Source organism: Neovison vison, chromosome 11, assembly GCF_020171115.1.
Source record: "Neovison vison isolate M4711 chromosome 11, ASM_NN_V1, whole genome shotgun sequence".
In the NCBI taxonomy this organism is placed as follows: Eukaryota; Metazoa; Chordata; class Mammalia; order Carnivora; family Mustelidae; genus Neogale; species Neogale vison.
In genome coordinates, this window is record NC_058101.1 from 133,183,789 (window position 1) to 133,190,356 (window position 6,568).

Below are 6,568 nucleotides of genomic sequence, written 5' to 3' on the forward strand. Positions count from 1 at the left end.
AAAACAAAAAACAAACTGATAACCAGCTCTTAGTGCCATTTTCACTGATTTGCAGTGTCTTGCTTCTCAAAATGTAAATAAGCAGCTTTGGCATCATGTGAAAATTTGTTAAAGATGGCCAACGCTCAGGCTCCGCCTTCTGAGTTAGAATCTGCATTTTAACAAGATTCCTTCTGTGATTTGCAGGCGCAATAAAGTTTAGGAAACTGCCCTGGTGGCTACATAAGTGTAGGAAACCTTCCTGGACAAACATAGTACTTAAAAGTAAAATGAATGAAAGCCTTTTGCAAGAAGAGTTGAAGTGCTAGACCATTGAGTCTAAGCTAAAAAAAATGATCAGGGACACCTGAGTGGCTCAGTCCATTAAGTATCTGATTCTTGATTTCAGCTCAGGTCATGATCTCAGAATCCTGAGATCAAGGTCCATGTAGGGCTCTGCACTGGGTGTGGAGCCTGCTTTGGATTCTCTCTCCTTTCTGCCTATCCCCCTCTAATAAATAAATAAACAGACTGAGCAGTTTGTTGTCATTATGTCTACTTGGATGCCCCAAAGGCACCTCAAACTCTAATATCCAAGACTGATCACAGCATCCTTTTCCCTATATTTCTTCTCCTTTATCTCCTATTCTGGTAATGCCACCGATATCTACCCAGCCACTCGCTATATACTAAGTCTGACCCTCATTAATTTGCTGTGTGACTTAATCCAAGTCACCTAATTTTTCTCTGTCTAATATTTACTCATTCATTCAATAAATATCCACCAGACACCATGTTTGTGGCAGGTGCTGCACTAAGTATTGGGAATAAAGTGATAAAACAGGAAAGGGCCTAGAGCTCATGAAACTCACAATATAAAATTTCAGTTTTAAGTGATGAGTGATCACAAGAACATAGCTCAACAGACCTTTCAGAGTGTATCAGGAACCAAAGTGAGAGTTAGGGAATCAGAAGTGAACATTCCAGATTGCTTACATGTGATGGGTTTCAAGTATGATTTCATTTGAAGAAAAGATTTAATGGTAAAAGAAAAAAAAACACCAATAATTGAAACTTAAGACCTTTTCTAGAAATGTGATTTTATATAGTCATTGGTTTTTATTTTAAAATTTTTTGAATTCAAGAATTTTTATAGAATATCCTGACACAGTGATTGATCTGTTTATTTTTTTGTTTAAAAAGACATGAATATACATACACATGCATAGTTAGAAGTGTACAATGCCCTTGTTAAATGGATATAGATTTCCTAATATTTGCAATATAATGATTAGAAGCACTGTTTATCACTCCCTCCACTTGTGGCATTTGTGATATCATTCTTATATTTCTCCCCTTTCTGTGTTATTTTCGTTTTCTTAGTTTTACTTTTGGCTTTTTCTCCATTCTCTCTTAACTGTTGATGTACTGGTTAGTCTCACCTGTCTATAACCTATCCTCTACTCGTGCCAGAATAAGATATCTGACAGGCAAATATGATCATTTAATTTTTCTGGTTTAAATCTTTCAATAATTCACCATTGTATTAAGATAAATGAAAACTCTTAAATATGCCTTGAAAACATAAAATTGTAAATCAGTCACCCCAAGAAGTGATGATGAAAATGAAGAAGATGTTGTCAGAAACTATTTTGAGCAAAGCGTGGAGACAAGGAAATAAAAGTTGGGCTGGTTTCCCTTCTCTTGAACGGGAAATTTTGTGATTTCTACATTCAACGTACTGTTCTCAGATATGATAAAATATACAGAATGTGATTTTCTAATACTTGAGTGCCCTTGAGATTTGGAACCATAGACTTTATCGTAGACCACCTTCAGAACTCACATATTTTGTCTGTTTGTTTGTTTGTTTGTTTCAGGGGTAAAATTTAGTGATTCATCACTTACATATAACACACAGTGCTCATCACAAGTGTACTCTTAATCCCCATCACCCATTTAGCCCATGCCCCCACCACCTCCCCTTCAGCAACCCTGTTTGTTCCCTTAACTAAACAGTCCCTTATGGTTTGCCTCCCTCGCTGTTTTTATCTTATTCTTGACACTTGAAAATAATCCCCTGTTGATTGCATTAGATCATCCTCTCACCCGTTTTCCTGGCTGTTATTTTTAAGCCCTCCAAACCACACTGCATTTAAAAATTCCAGTTGATGTCAGTCTTTTCAGGGACTCCTCAAAGCTCTCTTAAGACAAACAGACACTCCCATTGCCCACTGCTACTAGAACAACTAGATGGACTGTATAACAGGTCCTTGAAAAATGTCTCCAGGGAAACAAATCCTTTAGACATGATTATAGGATTACCTCTTTCCCTGGAGACAGAATTCATGTATACCTGTTGCTGTAGACTAAATGTTTGTGTGCCCCCAAAACTCATAGTTGAAACCTAATCCTTGATGTGATGGAATTAGGAAGTGGAGCCCTTGGGAGATGATTAAATCATGAGGGCTTGGATTAAAGACCGGAGAGTACACCTCTGCTTTTCTAGCCACCTGAGATTTTAAAAAAGCAGTGAGCATTCTGCAATTAGGAAGGGAGCTCTTGGGGCGCCTGGGTGACTCAGTGGGTTAAGCTTCTGCCTTTGGCTTAGGTGATGATCTCAGGGTCTCCGTTCAGCAGGGAGCCTGATTCCCCCTGTCTTCCTACCTGCCTCTCTGCCAACTTGTGATCTCGGTCTCTGTCAAATAAATTTTAAAAACCTTAAAAAAAGGTCAATTTAAGTTTTACTGCATGAACAACAAAATGGCTGTTCAACCGAAGTGGGGCCGCTCTGGCTAAATAGGCCCTTACAATAGGGACGCTTGGGTGGCGCAGTTGGTTGGACGACTGCCTCCGGCTCAGGGCGTGATCCTGGAGTCCCGGGATCGAGTCCCACATCGGGCTCCCAGCTCCATGGGGAGTCTGCTTCGCTCTCTGACCTTCTCCTCGCTCATTCTCTCTCTCACTGTCTCTCTCTCTCAAATAAATAAAATAAAATCTTTAAAAAAAAAAATAAAAATAAAAATAAAATAAAATAAAAAATAAAAACCTTAAAAAAAAAAAAAAAAAGGAAGGTAGCTCTCATTGGAACCAGAGCATGTTGGCACCCTGATCTCACACTTCAAGCCTCCAAACTGTGAGAAATAATTTTTTTTTTTTTTGTTTTTAATAAGCCCACAGTAGTTCATTCTAGCAGTCCAAACTAAGATACCAATACTCCATGGCATACTTCTAACAGGATATTAAATTGGAATTTTTGGATGAAGCAGCAGAATATAGGTGGCGCTGCATTCAAGAACGTGCTAGACTCCCTTGAAGGCGGGATTTCAAAGGAAACAGCCAACATTCGTTTACAAATACCTTAAATTCTCCTTACTCACATCAGAAATATGAAAAAGTAGAAAGATGGGCAGGGGATTTTAGGAAGTGGTTTTGATGGAGAAAGTTGATGGATGGAAAGTTGGGGATTGTGATTCCCACCCTACCCTCAATCTGCCTTCCTTCTTCTCTCTGCTTTTTCCCAGCAACACAGGAAAGACCAGAGAAACTAGAGTGATAGCAAGCTGGAAAAGGAGGAGAAATAGTAGGGCAGAATAAAAGAGAAAAGGAATACCATGTCCCCCTTCCTACTGTCAGCAATCAGCTCAAAAAGGCTTCATCGTCAGGGAAGTGTGAAGATTTGATGTTGAAATCAAATTTAGAGGTTTGGTTTTTATGTAAGAGACATTGTTATTTCTGTTTGCCACATTAAAAGATCAGGGATACCTGGGTGGCTCAGTCAGTTAAGCGACTGCCTTCAGCTTAGGTCATGATCCCATAGTCCTGGGTTGGGGTTCCACATCAGGCTCCTTGCTCAGCGGGAAGCCTGCTTCTCCCTCTGCCTGCTGCTCCCCTTGTGCTCTCTCTCTCTCTGACAAATAATATTTAAAAAAAAAAAAAAAGGTCATAGGACTTTCTTTTATAGCAGTTACCAGGAAAGTCAGAGGAATTGAGTATTCACACAAACAGAAGGATTGCTCCCATTGGGCAGATTTAATGGGACAATGGAAGAAGTAAGGTTTGTTTTCTGGATTATACTGCTTGAGTCCATTGTGTTCAAATTAACAGTTATATAGCCTTGACCCTAGACTTTCCCAGCCACTTGCCCTTCCAAACCTAAAAGAGCTCCCCTACTGTACCACACTCTTTTATAGCTAAGGCCAAATACCTCCAAAACCTCCCAGAAAGACATGCTCTGCTGAGAGCTGAAGGTAAGTCAAAGAAAGCCACAAACTGCTGCAAAGTGAGTGACCAGGTTCTTGGTCCATAACAGAGAACAAGTGTTATTAATCTCATCACTTTCTTGCTTAAAATCCCTCACTTTGTCTATAAATACTATTTTTCTTCATTCTTTATTATGTTTTACATTTCCATATGGTCTTATTCCTCTGTCTCAAACCAGTCCTGACATTCAGCTTTGGTCACCGGGTAGATTATGGACCTGAGGGGGCATAACTAGGGCCCCAAGCCCCCAAAAGCACAGTCCAACCTAGGCAATTCTGTGTTTACAGCAGAAAAGGGAAGGGATAGGAGTGAGAGATTATACCACTCCTGGCAAGGCAATTTCCACAAAAAGCTCATGGCTTTAGGTTAGAAGAGTCTCAGAAGGTTAACATTTTACTATATATTATCAGTTTCACCTCATGTGTCTACATATATATATGTGTCTATGCATGTGTCTATGTGATCACAGCCCATTTGAAAGTTAGCAGCAGACATGATGCCTCTATACCCTTAAATATTTCAGTGCATAGTTCCTATAAAGAGAACATTTTATCAATTGTACACAATAATCAATTATTTATTTAGTGAACAGGGCAGTTATTTTGAAGATTGTCCCTTAACTAGGGTTTCTCTGATGTTTTCTCATTATTTGTTTCATGTAATATATTTATTTTGCAAGGATATCACAAAGGCAATGCTATGTTTCTATCAGCGAATTACATCAGAAGACACACACGTTTGAATTTTGCCATTATAGTGATGTTAATTTTAGGTAAGCTGGATAAACAGTCAATGGGAGATCTTCATACTATTCTTAAAGCTACTCTGAAATTGTTCCAAAAAAATACAAAATCTAACTATATATCAGTATAATTTTAAAAACAAAAATTAGAAATAAAGGCTTAAAGAAGTTTTCCCAAAAAGGGAGTGGTGTCTGAAACATGTTGAACTGCTCAACACAAACCATACTCAAACCCAAACTATACTAAAAATCTATTGTTTAACCCTATATTCTGCTGGTGAACTAGATATAATTTTTTTTGTAGTCCGGGCTCATCAGACTTAGCTTTCGTTATTATATACCTATTTACACTTTTGAACCTTTTAAATGTCGTCTCTTTATTCTATCAACACAGCTCACAGCCACCTGGGCTAATATTGCTTCAGAATCTCTACTTAACCTCAAATGACCTCTAACCCAGGGACACATTCATTGAGCAGTGCTGCCACCAATTTGGTTCATCTGTGCATCAAGTTGTTAAGAAGAAATGATAGGCCCCAAATGGAGTCACTTATGCTAAGCCCATGTCACCAAACCAATGCTTAATATCTAACCTAATTTTACTTTCAACCTTCTCCTGGGAATGTAGTGTTAACCAGTCAGTCCAGAATTTTCTGGTCAGCAGTGATGAGGTAATCTGCCACATAAAACCTTTCCATTCCCCAAAAGAAGGTAAATGAAACTTCTCTTTCCTAATCCCTTCCCCCTCAGCCTGTAACAGCCTTCCATCTTGTACAGCTCCTCAGAGTTCCTTCGGCTTGCTCGATGTGATGACGCATGATTCATGAATCATTGAATAAAGCCAGTTAGATCTTCAGATTTACTTGGTTGAACTTGGTTGAATGGATTTGCTGATGTCAGCTGGATCTAAAATGAACTTCTGATGGCATTCAGGGACAATGAAAAACAAGCATAGTACTCTGTGAACCCTTTCGAGTTCACAGTCTTTCTCGCTATTTTTGAAGGCTATGGGCAAGTCCACTTGGTTCTGAGCTCCATTGTCTATACAGTGAGCTCCTGACCTCATTGGTGTTCTGGTTCAGGGCTTAGGATAGAGTTTGAGCTGTCAGATGATTCCATCTGGAATCTGCATCCCTAACCCTTGGTTCCGTCCAAGGGTTGTTTGGAATCTCTTTTTTCCAGTTCTGGTCCATAATCTCCATTTACTGAAGTCTGCTAGTTTAATCTATGCTGGAATTTGCTATTGGTATACATAGGCTATTTATTCTCTTGGCCAGGAAATGATAACATCTCTCAGTTACTGCTTGTCTAATTGGGATTTACACGTTTGTTTGCCCTGTTTTGTGTTGATAAAGGCTAGTTGCTAATGGGAATCTTTAGCAGGCAAAAGTTGAACACTTAAAGGTGGTCTTAGAGTGCTTCCCAGCTAACTCCAAGACTCCCATGTGAAGATTAGTTGGTCACAGAATGGGTTAGATTGACACTAGGCCACCCACCAACCTCAAGATAATTTGTGTCGAATGAGGTACACTGTGAAACACCACATAACCGCAACTGGGTGACACATCTTCTTAGGTATCAGTT